The sequence below is a fragment of the Oncorhynchus tshawytscha genome, linkage group LG14 (genome assembly GCF_018296145.1).
Source record: "Oncorhynchus tshawytscha isolate Ot180627B linkage group LG14, Otsh_v2.0, whole genome shotgun sequence".
Classification (NCBI taxonomy): domain Eukaryota; kingdom Metazoa; phylum Chordata; class Actinopteri; order Salmoniformes; family Salmonidae; genus Oncorhynchus; species Oncorhynchus tshawytscha.
In genome coordinates, this window is record NC_056442.1 from 39,433,727 (window position 1) to 39,456,253 (window position 22,527).

General features: G+C 44.6%; 1 protein-coding gene across 3 annotated transcripts in view; it reads right to left on the reverse strand.

Annotated features, from left to right (window-relative positions):
- Window positions 1-22,527, reverse strand: part of LOC112267195 (galactosylgalactosylxylosylprotein 3-beta-glucuronosyltransferase 1) — a 121,036-nt gene that overhangs the window by 40,261 nt on the left and 58,248 nt on the right. For all 3 annotated transcript variants that reach the window (XR_002956059.1, XM_024445400.1, XM_024445401.1), the window contains exon 2: window positions 7,161-7,398. The gene's annotated coding sequence lies outside the window, so the exon portion shown is untranslated. The remainder of the gene's footprint in view (window positions 1-7,160; window positions 7,399-22,527) is intronic.

The window sequence follows — 22,527 nt, forward strand, 5'->3', positions numbered from 1 at the left end:
AAACATGTTCATTGGGTGAGTGTGCAGGCTATGGAAGAACTGGGACATTTTCAGCTTCCAGAAATTGTGTTCAGGTCCTTGCGACACGGGGCCGTGATTCATCATGCTTTAACATGAGGTGATGGCGGCGGGTGAATGGCACGACAATGTGACTCAGGATCTCATCACGTTATCTCTGTGCATTCAAATTGCCATTGATAAAATGCAATTGTGTTCGCTGTCTGTAACTTATGCCTGACAATACCATAAGCCCACCGCCACCATGGGACACTCTGTTCACAATGTTGACATCAGCAAACTGCTTGCCCACACGATGCCATACACGTGGTCTGCAGTTGTGAAGCCGGTTGGACGTACTGACAAATTCTATAAAACAATGTTGAAGGAGGCTTATGGTAGAGAAATGATCATTTCTCTGGCAACAGCTCTGGTGGACATTTCTGCAGTCAGCATGCCAATTGCACACTCAAAACTTGAGACATCTGTGGCATTATGTTGTGTGACAAAACTGCACATTTTAGAGTGGCCTTTTATTGTCCCCAGCACAAGGTGCACCTGTGTAATAATCATTCTGTTTAATCAGCTTCTTGATATGATACATCTGTCAGTTGGATGGATTATCTTTGCAAAGGAGAAATCCTCACTAACAGGGATGCAAACAAATTTGTGCACAAAGACATTTCTGGGATCTTTTTCAGCTCATGAAAATTGAACACTTTACATGTTGCATTTATATTTGTGTTCAGTAAAAAATGGTTGTCTAGCAATGATCAACAACCAACTTGAATAATTGTTTAAAGAATAATATTGTACAATTTGCATTTATATTTATTAAGGATCCCGATTAGTTCCTGCTAAGGCAGCAGCTACTCTTCCTGGGGTCCAGCAACATTAAGGCTGTTACTGTATATACAATTTAAAATATCACATGACATTACATTTCTTCAACACTTTTCACAACATATTAAGTGTGTTCCGGGTGTGCAAAGCTCTTAGAGACACCCAGAAATACTCACAGCTATAATCACTGCCAAAGGTGATTCTAGCATGTATTGACTCAGGGGTATGAATGCTTACATAAATGAGATATTTCTGTATTTCATTTTCAGTAAATTTGCTAACATTGTTTTAGCTTTGTCCTTATGGGGTGTTGTGTGCAGATGGGTGTTGAAAAAAATCTATGAATTCAGGCTGTAACACTACAAAATGTGGAATAAGTCAAGGGGTATGAATACTTTCTGAAGGTACTGTAACTGTAACCGCAATCCCCACATGAATCAGATTACTCCCAAGACCTGAACGGCAGCACACTAAAGAATTATCCAGGTTCTAAATAATACTGTAATAATTGTTATTTGGCCACTGATGATAAATCAATGCCTATGTATTGTAGGGGTATTTACTGTATATTACAAAATGGCATGAGTGCATAATTTAGCCTTCAAACTACTGGAAACAGTTTGCTGAATGTTAAGTGCAGTCAGAGAGTGGATGGGTCATTATAAACAAACAGCACATAACTTTTGATAGAAATGCCAAAGAAAGTGACTACCAATCCATGCGTTCCCTTTCTCTTTCAAACCAATTTGCAATGTGTGACAGACCATGTGGCACTCTTGCCATAACAAATAGCAATCTAAAGTGTTTTAAGGGCAGCAGCCACTTAACAATGTCTAGTTCATTTATTTGTATATGGAGCTTTAGTCTCCATCTCCTAAGCTTGAATTGACACTGGAGAAAATGACCATAATGTATTGACTATAGTGTAGGTGGCAATACCCTCTTAATTAAAACGATGATTAAAGTACATTACTTCTCATATCATTGATATGTGTTATTGCATGTATTCCTGCTATTATAAAGCCAGTCCTAATTGAAACAATAGCAAATCGTCCACCCCGCCTCTGTTTTGGTAAAATGCTGAGGGATCAGCCTGGAGAAATGTAACCACTCTCAAATTCATAGACAGAGCTATGGATGCAAGGACTGACCATCCATGAGATACAAATTATAGTTTTATCCATGTCTTGAGGCTATAAAGTATTTGCAAACGTTTACATTGTTTACAAACATTGGAGTAAAACAAGCTTATATTTTGGTTTCTGATGGGGTACGATAGTTGAACTAAACTCATGAGGCATTTATACTGTAAGGGATTTTCTTCAAGAATCAATAGGTATATGTCATAAAAAATTAATGTACAGTAGTGACTAGCTTTAAAGTAATCACATAATTGATGTGCCCTCAGCATTAATTGCTTTAACTGCTTTTATTAACTACAGTAGGAGTCAGGTAGTCATGACTTTCCAATTAAAATCAGGACATTTTAGCTATACAGTTGTGCTGTGAAGACAGCACTAATTTCAGCACGCCAAGCTGTTTTTCAATGCTGTACAAAAGCATTTGAAAATAACAAAAGGTGTGACAAGCTTTGGTTTCCCTTTCATATTCTGAGACGGTGGAGATACAAGCCTAGGAATTTATTCCCACCATTATGAATGAATCTCAGATAAGAAGTCAAGACTGCAGCTCACCGCTCCCTCTTCTTACACTTAGATGCAGTTGTGAACATTTCATGGATGTGTATGTTTCCCTGTCAGGAAGAAATACAATGAATGCTTTTGGGGGCAGAGTTCTCATTCTATAATTTATGTTCCAATTTCTTATTCTACAAACACCTCTGTCTCTGTCTGTCTCTGGGGTGTTTCTCATTCAGGCCAAGGGAGAAACTGTACAGAAACACCTCTGTCTCTGGGGTGTTTCTCATTCAGGCCAAGGGAGAAACTGTCCACAAAAACCTCTGTCTCTGGGGTGTTTCTCATTCAGGCCAAGGGAGAAACTGTACACAAACACCTCTGTCTCTGGGGTGTTTCTCATTCAGGCCAAGGGAGAAGCTGTACACAAACACCTCTGTCTCTGTCTGTGTCTGGGGTGTTTCTCATCCAGGCCAAGGGAGAAACTGTACACAAACACCTCTGTCTCTGTCTGTGTCTGGGGTGTTTCTCATCCAGGCCAAGGGAGAAACTGTACACAAACACCTCTGTCTCTGTCTGTGTCTGGGGTGTTTCTCATTCAGGCCAAGGGAGAAACTGTACACAAAAACCTCTGTGTCTGGGGTGTTTCTCATTCAGGCCAAGGGAGAAACTGTACACAAACACCTCTGTGTCTGGGGTGTTTCTCATTTAGGCCAAGGGAGAAACTGTACACAAAAACCTCTGTCTGTGTCTGGGGTGTTTCTCATTCAGTCCAAGGGAGAAACTGTACACAAAAACCTCTGTCTCTGGGGTGTTTCTCATTCAGGCCAAGGGAGAAACTGTACACAAAAACCTCTGTGTCTGGGGTGTTTCTCATCCAGGCCAAGGGAGAAACTGTACACAAACACCTCTGTGTCTGGGGTGTTTCTCGTTCAGGCCAAGGGAGAAACTCTGTACACTCCAGCAGAATGGGAAATGCAGTTGCATCTGATAGCAATTCTTCTGGGGTGGATGTGGACAAACTTAAGGAAACATCTTAGTATGTACAGTATTTGTGATAAGGGGATGTTATGTAATATTTTAGACCTTAGAAGCAGCATTAGAAATGAGTGGCCCTCCAAAATCCATATCCAGCACATTGCAGCAACCCAGCATCTTATTCCAATAACCAGCTACCATATGAGTGGTGAGGAATTACTATGCTAGCCAGCTGTATTCTTGTCATTGTGGAGGTAATACACTTTGAGTTATATCACAATACTCAATTAGTTTGTTTTCCTTCTTTAAAACATTATTATGTATTTAACAGGATTGACCCCTACATGCTTTGGTCAGAGTGGGACAGCAGCAGAGATAGCAGGGTTCGAGGGTCTGCAGGTCTGCAGGGCAGATGTTGTATTTCTGATGTTAATAAATAAGCAGGGTTGCTGAAGGGTTGCAGGCTGGGCTGCCAGGAAGTTGCAGCCCTCTCTTTTCTACTCTCTGTCTCTCTGTATCTGCTCTAAAACAGTGGGGGCGGATGTGTCTCTGTGGTCCTCTGCAAAGCTGGAAAGGACATCCTCTCAGTTTGATTCAGCTCAACCCGGTCTCCCGGTGCTCTAGGACTCAGTGTGTGTGTGTGTGACAGCTCTCTCTCTCTCTTCATTTGAATCTGTCTGTAGCAGGAAGGATTCTTTCAACGTCTCATTTCACTGGGCCCACAGATTGGCAGAGCTAAACTAGCCCTCACAGCAGTCAATCACGGTCTGTAAATCTGACGAGAGACTACCGGATTGGTTGGTCTGAACCGGCTATTCGCAGACTGGGGTACGCAATGCCGTCGGGGGAACGCCAAAATAGTCCATTTAGATTTTCCTGAGTAGCCTCCTTTCACTGCCCCCAAATAATGAAACCATCTAGTCTTCAGCAAAATAACAACACAATGTCAAATACAGGTAGCCTAGTCAAATAATTAACATTCAATCACATTAACCATTACTCTCTCACGGGAATTCCACTAACGGTCCGAATGAAGCCAAACGTAGCTGATGCTCATTCTGTTTGCTTGAAAATGGATGAATGGTTAAAAAAAGTAAGGCCCGCGTCCATAGAGACACATACCAGCTCTACTGGTAGTGCTGCTATTACCAGCAGTACTACACAAGCACCTGTCGACAGCACAAGTTGTTCTACTTCCACGAGCACATCCAATGCTAGCATCAGTAATTCTACATTTGTTGCTATCCCAGCTAGCATGGACACTGACATCTGATTCAGCCGAAGAGCTACTGCCCCCTTACCCGGGAAAGCACCGAACAAAAGACAGGGATGTTGGACCATCAAAGAGGCGCAAATATGATGAGAACTACATTGATTGGGAGTTCACTTATATTGGGAGTAGTGCCTTTCTTCAGCCACAGTGTGTTATATGTGTAAAAGTACTATCTCACAACTCGATGAAACTCTTGCGCAGACATTTAGAAACAGAACATGCTAATTAGAAAAATTAGCCACAGGAGTTTTTTGAGCGAGAATTAAGATGACTTTTGAGTAGTAAGACATAGTAAGGCAACAGATACCATTAACAAGAAGGGGCTCGAAGCGTCTTATATGGTGAGCTACCGAGTGGCTAAGACAGGCAAGACCCATACTATTGTGGAAGACTTCATTCTTCCTGCTGCTGTGGGTATGGCTAGGACAATGCTGGGGGAAAAGGCCAGAAAATACTATACAGACAATACCTTCATCAAACAACACAGTGACAGTGTCATGGCAGGAGATGTTTTGAAACAATTACTGCTTTGCATACAAGCCAGTGAATTATATGCGTTACATCTGGATGAGTCAACAGACGTGCCGGGCCTGGCACAGCTCCTGGTATATGTCCATTATGTTTATGGGGGCTAAATTAAGGAAGACGTCCTCTTCTGCAAACCAGGACAACAGGAGAAGATATTTTTAAAGTACTTGGCAGCTTTGTGACATCAAATGGACTTTGGTCGTCAAGATGTGTTGGTATCTGTACTGATGGCACAAAAGTCATGACAGGGAGACAGTGGAGTGGAAGCAGTTGCTCCCGACGCCACTTGGGTACACTGCAGCATCCACCGAGAGGCTCTTGTTGCCAAGGGAATGCCTGACAGCTTGAAAGACGTTTTGGACACTACCGTGAAAGTCGTTAATTTTGTTAAAGCAAGGCCCCTGTACTGTTGTGTATTTTCTGCATTATGCAATGATATGGGCAGCGACTATGTAACGCTTTTACAACATACGTGCGCTGGTTATCAAGGGGCAAGGTATTGACACCTTTTTTTATTGAGAGACGAGCTTAAAGTTTTTTTGTCTTACCGCTTGCATGATGATGAGTTTCTCACATGACTGGCCTATCTGGGTGATGTTTTTTCTCACCTGAACGATCTGAATCTAGTAGGACAGGGACTCTCCGCAACTATATTCAATGTGCGGGACAGAATTGAGGTTATGATTAAGAACTTGGAGCTCTTCTCTGTCTGCATTAACAAGGACAACATACAGGTCTTTCCATCATTGTATGATTTTTTGTGTGCAAATGAACTCAAGCTTACGAACAATGTCAAATGTCATATTGGGAAACACTTGAGTGAGCTGGGTGCGCAATTACGCACTGGGAACAATACATCCAATATTCTTTTATACCTTTTGTTTCTAACAATTAATAAGATCTCACCTAACAGGAGTAGTAGTTGTCTCCTTGGGTTCTGTAGTAAAATAATTGTATGTATGTTTTGTAGACAGCGTGCTGACCAGACTTATTTCAGCATTGTTTATTTGTATCTGGCAAGGCAGGGGGGAGAATGAGGAATGCATTCATCTGGCCCAAGGCTTTTAAGTCGAGAAGCACAATATTTCCCTCCGTACCCAGGAGACGACAGGCAGCACCCACAGGCATTTTCCATCCGCCAGCTTACTCACTCCTCTCCACCTCCTTCCACCTCTGAAGTTTATTTCTCCTGATTTTCCATGACATTCACCAACATCTTCCTTCCAGACCTCCTTCTCCTCTCAAGACAATGTCTACCTCTTCAACTCGGAGGTATCTGGCTCTAATAATATCAGGGCCGGGGGCTCACAGATGGTTGAAATAAGTGGATCTGTCAGATCATTTCGCCCCCTGTCGTTTTCCTAATCCCTCCATCCCCACATCTCCCTGTGAAAATGGAATAGTGCACAGAGAGGAGGAGGGGCGGAGGTAGCCCTGTTCGAACCTACATCTTCCCACTTATCACGTCCCCGATATAGACGTGATTGTCATAATTTTAAATTCAGCTGAAAATGCTGATAAATAATTCAGCAGTGCATTTGTTCATCTGCTATGAAACAAAACAGAGGGCAACACGACACAGGGCAGCATGAGCCTGACCGTTTCTGCTCGGTGTGTGGATACAAAAATGGTAGTTTACGGAGGGATAAGAAACTGCACACCTATTATAAGGCCTCTGGCCTTATAATGGCTGCCTCCTGATATACAACTCATTCCATTGCATTTTTTTTCTAGGAAACTCAATGTTGAATTAAATAGTAGTTGTCTGTTTTGGCTAGAGACAGTGCATTCCCTACGTACAGTACTTTTGCTCCTTTGGAAAATTACTGGTGTGTGACCAGAATGGCAGCTTTACCACTGGTGAGAAATTAAGATTTATGTCAACAAAGAGCAATAAAGATACTCACAATCAACAGTGTTCTGCCCATCTGCAGCTAGCAAGGATCTTGTCTGTTTTTTTTCTAATGTGGTCTGTAACCCTGGCCTCTTAGTCCTCACACATTCCTTAATTGGACAAACTTGGAGAGCGGTGGGGATGGGCGCTGTGGCTGGTGACGAATTGAAGTGGAACTTTAGCTGTGTAGCATAGCAGGGCGGCTGGTGGCATCCAGACCATGTGCACTGTCACGTCGTGAGGGTAGGCTCCTACAGAAACAAGAAGGGAGAGCAGGGAGTATTAGAATGGCCCTTCTCATTGTTAAACAATGGGTTTCATTGAAGGACTGGGATGGGATGATGGCGCTTCAGTGGGCAGGGGTCGGGAACGACAAAGCTGCCATTGGGTGGATGTTTTCCTCAGAGTTGTAGCCCTGATGATGTAGAGATACATTTTAGTTCACAGGCAGGAAATGAGGAGAATTTAAATAGTTTGTTATGTGGGTGTGGCAAGAGAACAGCGCACATATATAGTTATTCAGGACACAAGTGGATATTGGCTTTGACATTTTGTTCTAATTCCAAGTGGAAGTGCTGATTGTCAACCAACTTCCATGAATTTATTCTTGGATAAATCATTTATTTGTTTGTTTCTCCAAGGACACGACAATAGAATCAAGTTTACAGGACAAAGCCACAGAAAAAGCCAAGCCGTCCAAACATAAATCTGACAAGTTATTCAGACTTATCTATAAATAGCACTTTCCTCTGAGTGTCCCCTCTGGGGAGCGACATTTGAACACGTCCATTTCTAAGAAACATGACAAACACGCCAGCTGCTCTTCTGGCCGATTCTCTGCAATTTCTTCACACGCAAAGGATGCTACCCATCCCTTTTCATTATTAGCGAGAGCTGGTCTGTATTTTACGCCATCCACAGTATTATATCTGCTGTGTTTGTCCGATGGCAGTCACTGCCACAGAGGAAGGCTGAATGATGCCGCATATGAAAAATAAGGGTGGCTGAAACCAACACAATTAAAGCTTACTGACAAGAAAAACAACAGAGGTTGTGTAATGACATGCTCTTGTTATCATCCTGATCTGTATCCAATAAGAGGGAGATTACTTATATTAACCCAAATCATCTCAACCATGACCAAAATATGATTTGTTTTTATCCAGCTAGCTAATTCCAAACCACGTAGCTTGACTCAAGGTCCTCCAATGGCAGGAGAACAACATACACTGTTACTACTCATTGACGTATACTATTTCTCATTCAAATTCTGATACTCATAAATACAACGTTGCTAACACAGCACTCAGCACTCAGTTAAGATGGTAATCTTTGTGGCTTTCCTAAGCTTTCAAAACTTGGTGAACAGTGACAACCTGTTGGTGGTACTTCCACTATGGTCCTCTTCATCTCGGCTGACCACCTTTTTTGTCCCTCCAGTGTCTCTGACACCACTGTAAATAGGCTAACAGAGCCTGCTCGTGAAGGGGATGAAGAAGGCTGACACCCATGGTGACCCCTGAACTTTTTGTATATAAACCTAATTCCAAACATTGATGATATCAGACTACAAAGGGAAGCACAGCCACAGGCTGCCCATTGACACAAGCCTACCAGATGAGCTAAATTACTTCTATGCTCGCTTTGAGGCAAGTAACACTGAAACATGCATGAGAGCATCAACTGTTCCGGACGACTGTGGGATCACGCTGTCCGTGGCCGATGTGAGTAAGACTTTTAAAAAGGTCAACATTCACAAGGCCGCAGGGCCAGATGGATTACCAGGACGTGTACTCCGAGCATGCGCTAACCAACTAACAAATGTCTTCATTTTCAACCTGTCCCTGACTTAGTCTGTAATATCAAAATGTTTCAAGCAGACCACCATAGTCCCTGTGACCAAGAACACTAAGGTAACCTGCCTAAATGACTACTGACCCGTAACACGCACGTCTGCAGCCATGAAGTGTTTTAAAAGGCTGGTTATGGCTGACATCAACACCATTATTCCAGAAATCCTAGACCCACTCCAATTTGCATACCGCCATAACAGATCCACAGATCCCACCTGGAGGAAAGGAACACTTATGTGAGAATGCTGTTCATTGACTACAGCTCAGTGTTCAACACCATAGTGTCCTCAAAGCTAATCACTAAGTTAAGGACCCTAGGACTAAACACCTCCCTCTGCAACTGGATCCTGGACTTCCTGACGGGCCACCCACAGGTGGTAAGGGTAGGTAATAACACATCCGCCACTCTGATCCTCAATACGGGGGCTGCTCAGGGCTGCATGCTCAGTCCCCTCCTGTTCACTTATGACTGCATGGACAGGCACGACTCCAACACCATTATTAAGTTTGCCGATGACACAACGGTGCCTGATCACTGATAATGATGAGACAGCCTATAGGGAGGAGGTCAGAGACCTGGCCATGTGGTGCGAGGACAACAACATATCCCTCAACGTAAACAAGACAAAGGAGATGATTGTGGACTACAGGAAAAGGAGGACCAAGCATGACCTTCTCATTGACCAAGCTGTAGTGGACCAGGTTTAGAGCTTCCAAGTTCCTTGGTGTTCAAGGTGTACATCACCAACAAACTACCATGGTCCAAACACACCAAGACAGTCTTGAAGAGGGCACGACAAAGCCTATTCCCCCTCAGGAGACTGAAAAGATTTGGCATTGCTCCTCAGATCCTCATAAAGTTTGACAGCTGCTCCATCAAGAGCATCCTGACTGATTGCATGGTATAGCAACTGCTCGGCCTCCAACAGCAAGGCACTACAGAGGGTAGTGCGTACGGCCCAGTACATCACTGTGACCAAGCGTCTTGCCATCCAGGTCCTCTATACCAGGTGGTGTCAGAGGAAGGCCCTAAAAATTGTCAAAGACTCCAGCCACCCTAGTCATAGACTGTTCTTTCTACTACCGCACGGCAAGCGGTACCAAATCTACGCGCCAAATCCATGTCCAAAAGACTTCTTAACAGATTCTACCCCAAGCCATAAGACTCCTGAACAGCTTATCAAATGGCTACCCAGACTATTTGCATTGCCACCCCCCTTCCCCTCTTTTACGCTGCTGCTAATCTCTGTTTATTATCTATGCATAGTCACTTTAACTCTACCTACATGTACATATTACCTCAATTACCTCAACTAACCTGTGCCCTCGCACATTGACTCTGTACCGGTACCCCTTATATATAGCCTCGCTATTGTTATTTTACTGCTGCTCTTTAATTATTTGTTACTGTTATATTGAATGTTTTACTTATCTAGTTTTTACTAAACACTTTTTTTTCTTCGAACTGCATTGTTGGTTAAGGGCTTGTAAGTAAGCATTTCACTGTTGTATTTGGCGCTTTAGACAAATAATTTGATTGGATCAGTGGCCAACTCAGATGACAGAAAATGAATGAGACTCAATAGCCCTATATGATAGAAGAACATTCTAAATAGGTCTCTTCTGCAAGACCATTGTGATTCACACGGATCTGTGAGCTTGTTTTTGTCATTTTGGAGAAAATCCATGACTTCAAACATTGTCTGGAAGTGTAGCTGGTATTAGCCCATGGGGTCCACTCCATTTTAATTCAGACTCTAGCTGATGTGGATGCAGGGAGTGGTCTAGAGGACAAAGCTTTCTGGCCCTGGGCAAAAAGAAACACCAACTGCACAGAACTCTAGGACGGAAGACTGTGTGATCCTGCACACAGGTCTATCTCAAATAGTCACTTCCTCTCACAATCACCATGGTAACCACTTTTAACCTTTGATGGGCATGGTCTCTGGAGGTTTGTGGACGATTTCCTCAGCCCCTGTCTTCAGAAAGTGCACACAGATAATCCTGCCCTTCTCAAAGCTGCTCATGCGGATCGAACCTCGCTCTGTATGGAACAGTCACACAAGCCTTGTAAGGCATACGGACACACTTAATATCATCGGCTTTCATAGGAGAGAGCCTATGGACCAGATTGCATATTGTAGGAGTTTATTCAGCAAGTAACAAAATGCGACGTTGAAGAATAACAAAGGCTGACGTCTATTGAATCTCTGATGCAGGGGTAAAGTGATGTTTGAGATAATGATAGGGGTGGCCCATGCTGAAGACATCTGTCATTCAAGTGGATTTTGGTGGGTTTGTAAATGAAAGATAATTCATCGCGCCTTTGAGCACCATCTCTATTATTAATTCAAGCATGCCAATGCTGAGTAAATGCTTCTTTACTCTCTCATAAGTGGTCAATATTAATAATGCATAAAGGGCCAAGTTCAGCATTAGTCTTTGAAAAGTTCTTGCATTGGCAAAATGTAAAGGTTTCATTAGAATATTAGCCACCTCATCTCTTTCTCCTCTCCCCTGCCCGTAAGGGAAAGCCGGCACGGTCTGGATCTGACAGCTCTTCTGATGGAATGATCTCAACTATCAGTAGTAATTGGAGGTGCTGTGGGGTTGGGTTTCTGTGGAAGGCGGGAGGTAGTGGCTTGATCGATCAGATGGAGCAGCTGTCTTCCACCGTTTCTATCTGTGGAGGTTAGGAGAGAGGCACCAATATTGCTGTCCTCTCACACACTGGACAATCACCCAAGTTGAGGGTTGCCTCTGCTCAGAGCCTAAGCTACACACGGACCCATCTAATTAAATTAAATCATAATTAACCATTTAGTTGGATGGAAGCAGGTTCTAATTATCTCATTTAAGGATGCTTTTAATTGTTACTTGTACATTATAGGACTTAAATCACATTAGCGCCTCACTTGAAATGCCTATGGTTTATAACCTAATGTCATAATTCTGATGGCATTTTAGGAATGTTAAGTGTATGAAGCAAGATTGTTTGTACACTGTATTCTGCTCTACATGACAGTTTAAAGAGTGATCACGCTGTGTTTCCTGTCTTCATTAAAGCTGTGACAAACAGCCTCCTGTTTGTTCCTTGCCTTGTTAATGATTTACTGAAGAAAATAAGAAATCTGTGGTGAGCTCCCCGACCAGGCCAGCCGTGGTTGCCATGGTGACATGTTAACTCTCCCCGTCATCTTTACGCTGTCATTGGGAATGCTTCTCAGCCAGAGGTTTAACCACAACAACCATTTACCCTCTAACTGATTGTCTTCACCATCACCGGACCCCCCATGTTAGCTTATGGCAGATAGGAAAGGCAGAGGCTAACAGCACTGTTTTCATGTGTGAAAATCCAAAAGGACAATGCCTCTAATCTCTGAGGAGTCTCTTTCCCTGTCACCTCATGAAATGCCATTTGGTTTTGAGATGTCCAGTGATTGCTTACAGGCAGAGATAATCTCACTTTCTACACTTTGGATAATTGGAACAGTGAGGATCTGATTGAGGGCAGACCCATTCAGAGGACGAGCACACTCATCATTTATGGCCACTATGTAAAAGAAAAACAATGTACTACCCATGTCTATTTTCCCTACCATACCTTGGGCTGTGTTACTCATATACCGCACATTACAGCATCTGTATAGAATACAAAATCATATCATGGAGAATTCTGAATTGGAGAAACGATGAGGTGAATACTAAAAGTCCAATGCATGCCTCTCATGCACATTCATGTTGATGCCCATATTCATACTCAAAGGACAGTGGAAGCAACTTGGTTTGTCTGATGATATTTCCTCCACTTTATCAGCACTTGTCAGTGTTGTTAGGTCCAGACCTAAGACCATTAATATGTGAAAATAAATCAATTTATCTGCCGCTCACCATGCCAGAATCTTCTAAAACTCCCGGATTAGAGAGAGGCTGCTATTAAACCTCCCCGGCTGTGGGCACAGCGATAGCAGGGAGAGAGGTAGGCAAGCAGCGAGGCAGGCAGGGAGGGAGAGAGGCAGGCAGGAAGGCAGGCAGGGAGAGCTTGGTATTAGCTTCACCAAACCCGGTCCCTTCAGGAGGTTGGCAAGTAGTCAGGCCATGGCTCTAACCCCCCCTCCCCCCTTCCCTGCTCTCCTCTCTCACCCAGTCCTCCTCAGAGTGGGCTCAGGTTGTGCCAAAGACAGAGGACAGGAGAAGGTTGTGGCATTACAGCAATCTCCTCTCACTACACATGCGTACGCACACACACACACACACCGCTTCCCTTCCTCGTCTCCTCTTCTGTAAAAAGATTTGCCGATCTGCGCATAGAAATCCAAGCCCAAGGCAGAACAATAGATCTGTACAGGAATAACACAGCCTGAAGGTGGTGTGAAAATTAGACAGGATCCTACTGCAGATCCTCCCTAGGGTGTAAATAAATACTGGCCCCTGGATGTACTGGAAGCAGTGCTCGCTTTAGGAAGAAGGTGCACCACTCTTGAACATGATATAAAATGAATACATTGACAGTAACGCCAACAAAATATCTGCTAAACACATAGATTGCAACAGCCTCAAGTATGTGGCACAATGACCATTCAGCCTTTCAACCTTCTGCGTGGCAGATTTGATTTCTCTATAAAAACCAAAGACTGTCGTCAATGTTTTCAGTGCCATTAAAGTAATAGCCCTCTCAAACCCAAAGTGAAGTAAAGCAAAGTGGTTCCTCAGGATGCCTGAGTCATTGCCTTTACAGTAGTAGACTAGCAGTGCACTGCAGAGCCAGAGCCTGACCTTTCAGTCTATCTCTTTCATCTGCTACAGCTGTCACTCAAACTCTCAGGTTCATTCGGTAGCTGCAGGGGGTTCAATTCATCCTGGCAAAATGGGAGAGGGGTTCATTTTCACCATTGGAGAGTAGGTTACAGCTATTCTGGTTACTTGGCTATTTTCCCACTGCATGTTTGTCCCAAGGTGCAATGCAGCCAGAATAGCAAGAGCCTTCAGCAGCATCGTCACCAGCCACATTCAAAGGGACTCCGGGGGTGATGACATGATCTGTGCTTCGGGAAGCCCAGTCCCCTGCCAGTCGGGAATGTTTATGAGGGTACCATTATTGGCTTCAATAATAGACCTTTGGGAACAAGGGGAAATGGCATTGTGAAATATGTATCACTTTATCATCCCTAATTTGTCCTTCACAGCACAGCATTCAATTATCATTTGAGATAGCAGGCCTCTCCTGAACAATGTTTTACTATGTGTTGAGAGAGTTTGTGGTCGACAGAACATAACTTACTGTCATGCAAAATGCATGGCCATTGGCCAAAATCACACTCAGTTTGAAGCAACTGAAGACAAGTTATGTCTCTGTCTGATATGGATTATGACTTGGGTTGTCTTAAAGTACACTTTTAGCTATATTATTCAAAACTTCATATCAGCCAATCCCACCCACAATGATCAACACCTCCACATCACTCCCTGACAATCTGAATATGTCAAGGGAGAGCTGTTTTAACTCTGTTCTTCTCCCTTTAGAATCATTACAGCCCTTATTCAATTGGATGTTTGATTTTCTTCAAGGAGCTCCTTTTTAATGTTTTATAATATTTATAGAATCACATTGGGAGAAGTATTTCTGTGGCTTAATGAGGTACAGGCTTGTCAATTATTTCCTGATGATTTCTCTCACGTGCATAATGTGGTTTGTATGTACTGTGCTAGCACATTACATTACGCCAGTGAACACATCCCACAACAATGTGATCTTTAATCACGTATCATGCTACATGTTTCCTTCCACAGCTGTGAACCAACGGCAATCTGGGCACGTCTGCGGCTCCAGACACAGTCAACCACAACAATGAGAAAATCCCTTTTACATGCTCCAGCAATTGAATTCAACGTGAGTTGAAATTATATGCTGCCTCCCCGGAGGTACCCCACTGGACGCCTTAAAAGGTAATATACCTTCTGCCACAGAGTGCAATCACACGGTTCACACCCTGACTCTGGATAATAAGATGGGCTTGGGGAAATAAGAGAAGCTGCACTTGCCGTAAAACAGAGGCTTAAGTAATCTCCCTGAGATGAGACACATTAAAAAGAACACTGTGCGTCCTTGTTGGATCAGTGGTCTAGCATACCGTGAACATCCTGCCAGTGTTGGGATAAAGACGTGGTTAGCGGTTACCTCTCAGCAGTAGTTGACAAGCTGTGCTGCTGAAAAAATATGACTAAAAAGACTCCTACACCAGCTTTAAATATAACAGAGATGCTTTATGTAAGGATGAGTAACTTGAAATCTACTAACATCAGTGTATTTCAGGATATAGTAATATTCTTCTCTCAGACTCATGTTAAAAACAACATCCATTTGATTTACACAGCGTCCTCTTTTGGGATGGGGAGACTTGCGTGTGCTGTGTGAGTGGACATAATGCACGTTTCTCACTGCTCAGCTCTCCCCTGACAGGTCCAATCAAGTCGGAGATGAATGACAAGGCATTCACCCCTGTTTGTCTGTATGTCTATCATCAGCAGTGTTGACCGGGAGCCTTCTACGAATAGTTCAGTCAGTGCTGTTCTGGTAGACACAGTACTTCACGTTCTCCTGGGGATCTGATGACTACTTGGTCCCTGTCATCCCCCACAGACTACTAGTCTGCCGGCCTGGAACAGTACTGACTTGGCATGAATGTAGATGGCCTAGGAACTAAAGTCACGCCGGGAGTTGTCCACACACTTAATCTTGATTTGATACAGTTGATACACAGGAAATACAAATAACTAATTAATCGACTGAGTTCATTTTAAAATTTACTTTCTGGTAGGGGCATAAATATTCAGCTGATAGCTGAATCGACAGAGAGTCTATGGACTGAACTTGTGGATGATATCTGATCGTTTATATCACCCTAATTCCTTTAGGACCTTGTCCTCCCTGTGTCCCTCAGGCTCTATTTCTCCCATGTCTGTCTCTTCTGTTTATCTCTTGGAGCCTCTCAGCAGAAGTCAATCTATCCTAATCAGGCTCCTGCCTCGTCTCCTGTCCACCCTTCCAGGCACTTCTTATAGCATTAACATGGGTGTTATTGTCAGGGCCTGGGACTGAGCACTCATGCCATGGACACCCAGGCTCAAAGTGTTCAGGCCCAGTAGAGAAGCTCTCTTTTGGGCTCCAAATGATTATTCCTGTGCCAGCTCCCTGGAGAGCCTGGGGAAATGAATCTGTGTCTGTTTCTTGTTGCCTCTCTCTTTCCACGTTACAGCACAGCACTGATGTTTTAGTTTAGCTGTTTATGAGAAGCCTCCCTCTGACAAGACTAGCAGGTTGAGCTTTTCTGCCTTTGAGCAGACCCACAGTCTAATTGCCATCAGTTTGAGAGAAAGAGACCCTAATGAAGGAGAGACGTGCCCACATAGCAGATCACATTACTGACACACTGAGGGAGAATGGTGGCTAATTGCCGGATGGAGGAAAAATGCCATTGCTGAGAAAGTTCTGATTTTTTTAATGAAGCAATGGACTACAGATGTTGCAAAGAGTATAATGTTACAATCATTTGGTGGGTGCTTATATTTGTCCTGTTTCATTGAAATGTGTTTTTTAAATTTCCCAACGCCCTCTGAGACAGGTCATGGCCAATTAGCGTTAAGTGCCTTGCTTAATGGTACGTCAATGTATTTTTTCACCTTCTCGGCTTGAGGATTCAAACTAGCGACCTTTACGTTACTGGCCAAATGCTCTAACTGCTAGGCTACCTGCCGCCCAATGCCTAGCCTACTGAACATTGATGTGGGACCACAAGATGATTATCTGACTGACCTAGCTAAACTGCACAAAATGTCACAGGAATAAATATGTGAAATGTACTGTACATGTTCACCTGTTTGTGTATTTAATAGGATATAGAGAGTGCAGGTCATTCACACTGTTTGTACGTATTGGGAGTGGCCCCTATTTGAAGGCTGACCTGTCACAGGGAGACGGCATGTTCACTGGAGCTCCCTGATGACACTCAACCATGTGTTGCATGGTTGCATGGCTCAATGCAAAAAAAGAGGGACTTCCTGGAATGAGTGATGGGATGTCAGTAGATATGTGGGCTAGCACTCTCCACACGCTGTTAGAGAATGGATGCCCTTCCCGCCACTGGCGCACATTGACAGGAGGACACGGCTGCCTCCAGCACTCTTGTTTATCAGCTCACCTAGGGATTGCAGCACACACACACACATGTACACACACACACTCCTCACCATTGTGTGCCCCATCAGCCTCCCTATGCTCAGAACAGTCAATATTGTGTGCAGGGTTTCCTTCACCTCTGTATTTTTCTGCAGGTAAGCAGTGCACACTTCCTAATGTGGCACCGCAACACCTCCCTGCAAGACACACTCATGCCTGCCAAGCTCCCAACCTCAAGGGTAGTGAGAGGTGCGGGAACATCGCCATACAAGGCAGAGATCATGTGCTGTACTGTATCTCTCTGCTGTTTTCAAACATGCTTGTCTGCTTGATTTAGAATGTGTTTGTCTGCTTGATTTAAAATGTATTTGTCTGCTTGATTTAAAATGTATTTGTCCGCTTGATTTAGAATGTGTTTTTCTGCTTGATTTAAAATGTATTTGTCTGCTTGATTTAGAATGTGTTTGTCTGCTTGATTTAAAATGTATTTGTCTGCTTGATTTAGAATGTATTTGTCTGCTTGATTTAGAATGTGTTTGTCTGCTTGATTTAAAATGTATTTGTCTGCTTGATTTAAAATGTGTTTGTCTGCTTGATTTAGAATGTGTTTGTCTGCTTGATTTAAAATGTATTTGTCTGCTTGATTTAAAATGTGTTTGTCTGCTTGATTTAGAATGTGTTTGTCTGCTTGATTTAAAATGTGTTTGTCTGCTTGATTTAAAATGTGTTTGTCTGCTTGATTTAGAATGTGTTTGTCTGCTTGATTTAAAATGTGTTTGTCTGCTTGATTTAAAATGTGTTTGTCTGCTTGATTTAGAATGTGTTTGTCTGCTTGATTTAGAATGTGTTTGTCTGCTTGATTTAAAATGTGTTTGTCTGCTTGATTTAGAATGTGTTTGTCTGCTTGATTTAGAATGTATTTGTCTGCTTGATTTAGAATGTATTTGTCTGCTTGATTTAAAATGTATTTGTCTGCTTGATTTAGAATGTGTTTGTCTGCTTGATTTAAAATGTATTTGTCTGCTTGATTTAAAATGTATTTGTCTGCTTGATTTAGAATGTGTTTTTCTGCTTGATGTAGAATGTGTTTGTCGGCTTGATTTACAATGTGTTGTCTGTTTGATGTAGAATGTGTTGTCTGTTTGATGTAGAATGTGTTTGTCTGCTTGATTTAAAATGTATTTGTCTGCTTGATTTAGAATGTGTTTTTCTGTTTGATGTAGAATGTGTTTTTCTGCTTGATTTAAAATGTATTTGTCTGCTTGATTTAAAATGTATTTGTCTGCTTGATTTAAAATGTATTTGTCTGCTTGATTTAAAATGTATTTGTCTGCTTGATTTAAAATGTATTTGTCTGCTTGATTTAGAATGTGTTTTTCTGCTTGATGTAGAATGTGTTTGTCGGCTTGATTTACAATGTGTTTGTCTGCTTGATTTAAAATGTATTTGTCTGCTTGATTTACAATGTGTTGTCTGTTTGATGTAGAATGTGTTTGTCTGCTTGATTTACAATGTGTTTGTCTGCTTCATGTAGAATGTGTTAAAAAAAATCAAAATAAATTATGAATATTTAAAACATACAATATACATGCAGTGAAGCTGCTCAACAACTACACCACTGTCACGCCCTGGTCAAAGTATTTTGTGTTTATCTTTATGTATTTGGTCAGGCCAGGGTGTGGCATGGGGTTTTTGTAATTGTGGTGTGTTTGTCTTGGGGTTTTGGTGGTGGTATTGGGATTGTAGCTTAGTGGGTTGTCTAGCAAGGTCTATGGCTGTCTGGAGTGGTTCTCAATCAGAGGCAGGTGCTTATCGTTGTCTCTGATTGGGAACCATATTTAGGCAGCCATATTCTTTGAGTTTGTCGTGGGTGATTGTCCTTAGTGTCCTATGTGTACTCTTTGTTAGTTTGCACCAGATAGGCTGTTTCGGTTTCGTTTATTGTTTTTTGTAAGTTCGTGTTTCTTTGTTTTATTAAACATGGATCGCAATCGACACGCTGCAGTTTGGTCCGACTCTCCTTCATTAACACTATATGAAAACCGTTACAGAATCACCCACCACCAACGGACCAAGCGGCGTGTCAACAGGCAGGAGCAGCCGAAAAAGGAGATGCTCAACAAGGATTTCTGGTCATGGGAGGAGATCTTCGACGGGAGAGGACCCTGGGCTAAACCAGGGGAGTGTAGGCGCCCAAAGGAGCAACAGGAGAAGAGGCAACAGAGGCAGCAGCAGCAGGAGCAGCAGCAGCTACAGTGGGAGAGGTTGCACCACCTGGAGAAATGGACATGGGAGGAGGAATTGGACGGTAAAGGACCCTGGAATGAGCCTGGAGATTATTGTCGCCCCAAAGCCGAGCTGGAGGCAGCAAAAGCAGAGAGGCGGCATTATGAGGAGCTAGCACGGCAGAGCGGATGGAAGCCACGAGAGTCAGCCCTAAAAATTTATTGGGGGGGGGCTCACAGGGAGTATGGCTATGCCAGGTAGGAGACCTGCGCAAACTCCCTGTGCTTACCGGGGGGCTGGAGAGACCGGGCAGGCACCGTGTTATGCTGTGGAGCGCACAGTGTCTCCAGTGCGGGTGCACAGCCCGGTTCGGTATATTCCAGCTCCTCGTATCGGCCGGGCTAGAGTGGGCATCGAGCCAGGTAAGGTTGGGCAGGCTCGGTGCTCAAGAGCTCCAGTGCGCCTGCACGGTCCGGTCTATCCAGTACCACCTCCACACCCCAGCCCTCCGGTAGCAGCTCCCCGCACCAGGCTTCCTGTGCGTGTCCTCGGTCCAGTACCACCAGTACCAGCACCACGCATCAGGCCTACAGTGCGCCTCGCCTCTCCAGCGCTGTCGGAGCCTTTCTCCTCTCCTGCGCTGCCGGAGTCTCCCGCCTATCTAGCGCTGTTAGAGCTTTCCTCATCTCCAGCGCTGCCGGAGTCTCCCGCCTGTTCAGCGCAGCCAGAGCCTTCCTCCGACACAGCGCTGCAGGAGTCTCCCGCCTGTTCAGCGCAGCCAGAGCTGCCAGTCTGCATGAAGCAGCCAGAGCTGTCAGTCTGCATGGAGCAGTCAGAGCTGTCAGTCTGCATGGAGCAGCCAGAGCTGTCAGTCTACATGAAGCAGCCCGAGCTGCCAGTCTGCATGAAGCAGCCAGTCTACATGGAGCAGCCAGAGCTGTCAGTCCGCATGGAGCAGCCAGAGCTGTCAGTCTACATGAAGCAGCCCGAGCTGCCAGTCTGCATGAAGCAGCCAGAGCTGTCAGTCTGCATGGAGCAGTCAGAGCTGTCAGTCTGCATGGAGCAGCCAGAGCAGCCAGTCTACATGGAGCAGCCAGAGATGTCAGTCTGCATGAAGCAGCCAGAGCTGTCAGTCTGCATAGAGCAGCCAGTCTGCATGGAGCTGCCAGTCTGCATGGAGCTGCCAGTCTGCATGGAGCTGCCAGTCTGCAAGGAGCTGCCAGTCTGCAAGGAGCTGTCAGTCTGCACAGAGCTGTCAGTCTGCATGGAGCAGCCAGAGCTGTCAGTCTACATGAAGCAGCCCGAGCTGCCAGTCTGCATGAAGCAGCCAGTCTACATAGAGCAGCCAGTCTGCAAGGAGCTGCCAGTCTGCAAGGAGCTGTCAGTCTGCACGGAGCTGTTAGTCTGCACGGAGCTGTCAGTCTGTAAGGAGCTGCCAGTCTGCAAGGAGCTGCCAGTCAGCACGGAGCCGCCAGAGCGGTCAGTCTGTAAGAAGCCGCCAGAGCTGTCAGCCTATATGGAGCAGCTAGTGCCGCCAGTCTGCCCAGCGCCGCCAGTGCCCCCAGTCTGCCCTGCGTCGCCAGTCTGCCCAGCGCCGTCAGTCTGCCCAGCATCGTCAGTCTGCCCAGCGCCACCAGTCTGCCCAGCACTTCCAGATCTGCCAGTCAGCCAGACTCTTCCAGATCTGCCAGTCAACCAGACTCTTCCAGATCTGCCAGTCAACCAGACTCTTCCAGATCTGCCAGTCAACCTGACTCTTCCAGATCTGCCAGTCAACCAGACTCTTCCAGATCTGCCAGTCAGCCAGGATCTGCCAGTCAGCCAGGATCTGCCAGTCAGCCAGGATCTGCTGAAACCACCAGCCAGCCAGGAGCTGGTAGATCTATCGACCTGCCTGAGCTTCCTCTCACTCCTGAGCTTCCTCTCACTCCTGAGCTTCCTCTCACTCCTGAGCTTCCTCTCACTCCTGAGCTTTCTCTCACTCCTGAGCTTTCTCTCACTCCTGAGCTTTCTCTCACTCCCGAGCTTCCCCTTAGTCCCGAGCTGCCTCGGTCCCGAGCTGTCCTTCAGTCCCGATCTGCTCCTCAGTCCAGTGGGGTTCTGGGTGAGGACTACTAGGCCATGGTCGGCGGCGAGGGTGGACTATCCAGGGACGAAGGGAGAGGGGACTAAGACATTAAAGGAGTGGGGTCCACGTCCCGCGCCGGAGCCGCCACCATGGACAGACGCCCACCCGGACCCTCCCTATTGTTTTGAGGTGCGTTCGGGAGTCCGCACCTTAGGGGGGTTCTGTCACGCCCTGGTCAAAGTATTTTGTGTTTATCTTTATGTATTTGGTCAGGCCAGGGTGTGGCATGGGGTTTTTGTAATTGTGGTGTGTTTGTCTTGGGGTTTTGGTGGTGGTATTGGGATTGTAGCTTAGTGGGTTGTCTAGCAAGGTCTATGGCTGTCTGGAGTGGTTCTCAATCAGAGGCAGGTGCTTATCGTTGTCTCTGATTGGGAACCATATTTAGGCAGCCATATTCTTTGAGTTTGTCGTGGGTGATTGTCCTTAGTGTCCTATGTGTACTCTTTGTTAGTTTGCACCAGATAGGCTGTTTCGGTTTCGTTTATTGTTTTTTGTAAGTTCGTGTTTCTTTGTTATATTAAACATGGATCGCAATCGACACGCTGCAGTTTGGTCCGACTCTCCTTCATCACCACTATATGAAAACCGTTACAACCACAGTAGTCATCTAACAGACTCACATCTAGAGCGACACACAGAAGCAACCAGCATCAACGCCCTGTTCAAGGGCACGTCGACAGATCTCCCACAAGATATCAAACAGGGAGCCGAACCAGTGATCTATCAGCCATCGGCCCAAGCTCCCAACCGCCAGGCCACCAGCACTCCAAGTCCCCCCCCCTCCCACAGCCCCCTCCCATAAAAATACAAACAATTATTTCATTGCCCACCCCAAAGACCCCCATGCACCAACAACCAACAAAATTAACAAAAGGGAAAGACAAAGGAAAAGAGAAAACAACAATGCAAAAAAACAAAGGACAACAAAAATCATAACAGCAAGGCCAACTGAATATGTTTGAGTGCATGTATTGCACTATATACATGTGTGTGTGTC